The following is a 4,628-nucleotide window of genomic DNA, read 5'->3' as shown; positions in this document are numbered from 1 at the left end:
CCCCTACTTTCTCACTCTCCTTCCAGATGGGTCATGCCTGAAGTGTGGGCTGAAAGCAATCCAATTTTTTCCTGCTCCTTCTCTCAATAAATTTCTTGCAGATAATCCTAGTTTTGTGCATGCTTTCTGGCAGACACAGATTAACAGAAGATGTACTAGGAGTTGTCAAAAATATAGTAAATAAGATGAGGATTTGGGACAAGTTTACTCACTGTCTCAAGGTAATTGTTGAGGTGTCCAGCATGGAATACTTGGAAAATCATGTCTATCCTTGCATCAGATTTTTCCTAATCCTTCCCAGGTAAAATCATATGCAGGTCCAAATGTGTGGATGTGTGGGTAGTAGTTTGGTTGAGTAAATGATGAAAACATATATGTCTTGAAGAGAGCTAATGACCTAAAAATCATGCTCAGTAGGATTACACTGGGGACCAATCTCAGTGACAATCCTGGGACAGGATGTTGAGGTTCCTTATTTCCCTCCTAGAGCAATGGTATTTGTGGCTTCAGAGAATCAATCCCTTGCAGGAATTCCACATGCCCCTGACCTGTCTATGAAGTTCTAAATGAACAACACATACTCTTGCCCATACTTTATGTTTTGCTTAATGATCCATATTTCCTAGTAGTAAGGCACACTTGGGGGTCATTCCCTTCTCTCTCGTGATTTTCAGTGAGATATTCTACCAAGGTTTATACATACCATTGCGTTAATGATCTCAGGTGAATAGATTTCTTTGATCATAGATATATGCCAAGTAAGAACATTAGATTAGTGATGAATCCTGCCCAAAGGCAACAGCTTTTACTCATTTAGAGAATCTAAATACAAATATATGTATATAATTTATTTCTCTGAGATTGTCACTCCTAAAGGATCCCTTGGAAATAGAAATCTTTTCTTTATACCTGAAACTGATCAGACCATAAACTGAGGAAATTTTTCTTTAAGTGGCACTGTGGAAAATATTCACCTCAGTCTCTATACAAGTTGAGACCAGTTGCAAGAACAACAACAATAGCATGAGCCATGGGGCACATCTGGGATTGAATTTTTGAGAATTTTGATAAAGGAAGCTGGAATCACATAAGCAAGTATTTATTGATGTGGAGACACTTTCTTGGGACATGAGACTTAATACCCTGGCAAGGACAAAGGGAATGGACAAAATCACTGCTAGAGTGCTTTAGAAGCCTGGTAGAGGTGATGGCCAATGCTGAGCAAAGTGAAGATCCCTTAGGTGCCCTATCAGATGGTAGAAGAAGAAATAGAAAGTTCAGAGAGGAGATGGATCTGGTACATCTGGGATTGAGCCAGAGAGGGATAAAAGAATGTAAGTAAGCTTCTTGAGCAGGTAGCCCAGATGCTCATGTGACCCACTGTGGATTTATCGGTGCCCTCCCCCAGCTCACACCCATGGCTATAGAGGAATGAGGGTTCCCACGTGACTAATGCAGAAGAAGAAATGGCCAAACCCAGTTTAGGGATCGGTCCATTATGCATGTAGGGACAAGTCTAAACTGATGGAGACTTCATTACTACTACAGAGAAGAGCCTTGAAAGACAGTGGAGAGGAAAATATATGAACTGGAGAGCTGCAAGGAGTGCTCCTGGCCATTCACTTTGAGGGAAAGGAGAAGTAGTGCAAGGGAAAAACATATCCAGATGACTGGGTAGTGGTCAGTGGCCTGGCCTGTAAGGGAAAGGAAAGGGAATGGCATGTCTGAGATAAGGAGGTCTGGATGGAGACATACAGACAGACATACAAGAGATTGTATGTCACCTTAACACCCTGCCAAAAACATCCACCAGAGAAGAATCATTGAACAGCCAAGTAGACAAGATGATACAGTAACTTGGCTGCAGCCAGCCTTTGTCACTGGTACCTTGGAATTAGCATAAGTAGCACAATGAACACATAAGCATGGTGGCTTCTGTGTTGGTAGAGATAGAGGTTGGTTATGGACCCAAAGGCATGGACTCCCACTTACCAAGGCTGAACGAGTTACTGTTGCTGCTAAATGTCCAACTGTCAGCAACAGAGACCTAAGCTAAGTCCCTGATATGAGATAATTACTCAAGGAGAACAACCTGCCACCTGGACAAGCCACCTATGTTAGTCCCTTTCTGCTCTGGAAGGGCTTCTACATTTCCTGTAAAGAAAAGAGGCCCACAGAACCATGGAGAAGTTAGCTCCAAACTCACATGGAGAAGTCAATCTGTGTGAGGCAAAGTTTACACATTGGTGGGCATGAAAATGCAGCGCTCGAGACTCCTGCTACAGGGGATATAGTTGCCTGATGGCCCCAGTTGCTGGATCCACCGCTGAGCTCTGAAGTCACACTTCTGCTGGCTGCGCTAGCTCTGACTAGGCATGGTACAGGAGCAAGGCCATCCCACTTTGCTGAGAGGTCAAGTGGTAACTAGCCTGAGGGTTCCATATTGGCCTGGTCCAATCTTTCTCGGAACTCTGCTGCAGTTCGCATCTCTTTGGACCAGATGTTTCCCTCCCTAACTCCTCCCTGTATTGCAGTCTGAAACCTGTCCTCACCTTCTCCTGTTCCCTCCTTAAAAATTCTCTTGCACTACTGATCCCATTTGGGGTCTGCTTCTTAGAAGACCCAAACTGAAGCAATAGAATTAAAATGTTATCTGTTCTCATTTTTTCTCCTTCTATAAGTTGATGTTATACTGAACAAACAATTGACCATATTAAAGGTACATCTTAAATGCAATTATTCATAAATTAACATGTTAGTTGGTTAATAATTAACATGTAAAAATACTTATTGACCTGTAGATGTTCACTTGGTGTGTCAGAGCATACAAAGACAGTGGAATTCCAACAGATTTATGGGGAAGGATACTCAAGGGATTGTCAAAACTTGTTTTATGTTGGCCAGGGTTTTATTTTTTAATGATATATCCAGTCATTTTAATATAATTAATCTAGATGACTATTCATTTAAAATTTACCAATGGAAGCAATGTCAACTTTCATCAGCAATATTTTAACCTATGATTTTCCAATAATTAGTCTTAAATACATATAATCTGTAGTTCAAGTGCCTTATCCCTGCTGCTGAAGTGTATACATAAGTAATTCATGAAAAAATTATTTGTACTCTGATACTAATTATTATCTCTAACTCCTTTTCCCTTGAAAAGTGGGAACTGTGATGCAGGTGTGTTCCTAATTAAATAGTCCATAGTCTAAAACAAAAACAAAAACAGTTGCAAACCATTCTATTAGACCAGGAGCAAATCAATAAATTAGGAGGATAAATTTTTATAGTATTACTTTAATGTTAGCTGCAAATTTTTTTCTTAAGTTTTCTTCCTAATATTACCAGTTCTTTTCTCTCTCTCTTTTTTTTTAAGATTTTATTTATTTATTTGTCAGAGACGGGGAGACAGCACAAGCAGGGGGAGCGGCAGGCAGAGGGAGAGGGAGAAGCAGGTTCCCCACTGAGCAAAGAGTCCGATGCAGGACTCAGTCCCAGGACCCTGGGATCATGACCCCTGCTGAAGGCAGACACTTAACCGACTGAGCCACCCAGGCATCCTTACCGGTTATTTTCATATCAAATTTTATTTAACTTTTATTTTTTCTTATATTTTTTACATTTTTACATTTCTTACATTTTTTCTTTTTATTTATTTTATTTATTTTTTTAAGACTGTTTATTTATTTGAGAGAGAGTGAGTGGGAGGGAGAGGGAAGGGGAATCTGAAGCAGACTCCACACTGAGCTCAGAGCCCAACAAGGGGCTCGATTGAGACCCCAAGATCATGACTTGAGCCAAAACCAAGAGTTGGTCATTCAACCGAGACAGCCTGGTGCCCCTATTTTACTTTTTTAAAAGATTTTATTTTTTTGAGAGAGAGAGAGAGCATGTGTGTGCATGTGGGGGGAAGGGCAGAAGTAGAAGGAGAGAGAATCCCAAGCACTGCTGAGCGCAGAACCTCAACGTGGGGCTCAGTCCCAGGATCCCGAGATCATGACCTGAACTAAAATCAAGAGTCAGACGCTTAACTGACTGAGCCACCGAGGTACCCCTTATATATGCTTTTTAAAGGCTTTCTGGTTTTACTTTTATATCAGCAAACCTATTTGTTTTGTGAATTGTTTATTGCCTTGTGAATATAATGTCTATGCTATTTTAAGCTGTTGATTTAGTTGCTCAAAGAGAAATTACTGCATCTTTATAGGAACTTTATACACTTTGTGATTTTTCAAGATCTGAGATTTCAATAAAGCAACACACACTTTACTGGTTTACTGCAGTGTCAGTCCAAACATCAATATCTAGGAACCAACAATGAAGAAATGAAAAAAAGAAAGCTTTACCAATTTTTTAAATCTTCACTTAAAATATTACTAACAAGATATTTTTTAAAGACTCTTTTATAAAAGATCATTCTTCTGCACCTATTAAACTATTGTTTTAAGTAAATTATTTTTAATTGTTTTTGTTAAAGAAATTACACACTAAGTAGGCTGGGACATACAAATGTGCATTCATAATATTGTCTTCTAGAGTTTCTCCTAACCTCTCCTTTTCCAAATATGCCTTCATGCTGGAATATTGAATTTTATTTTATAAGAATGATCATGTTCCTCAAA

General features: G+C 39.5%; 1 non-coding gene across 1 annotated transcript; it reads left to right on the top strand.

The window, feature by feature from the left end:
• Positions 1-353: 353 nt before the first annotated feature.
• Positions 354-433, top strand: LOC118015476. The gene has a single exon (XR_004680644.1). It is a non-coding gene; the product is annotated as a small nucleolar RNA SNORD115 (small nucleolar RNA).
• The last annotated feature ends 4,195 nt before the right edge of the window (positions 434-4,628 follow it).

This window comes from Mirounga leonina, unplaced genomic scaffold (assembly GCF_011800145.1).
Source record: "Mirounga leonina isolate KUSES-001 unplaced genomic scaffold, KU_Mleo_1.0 Mir_165, whole genome shotgun sequence".
NCBI lineage: Eukaryota > Metazoa > Chordata > Mammalia > Carnivora > Phocidae > Mirounga > Mirounga leonina.
Note: the sequence above shows the minus strand (reverse complement) of the source record. Positions and strands in the feature narration are given on the sequence as shown.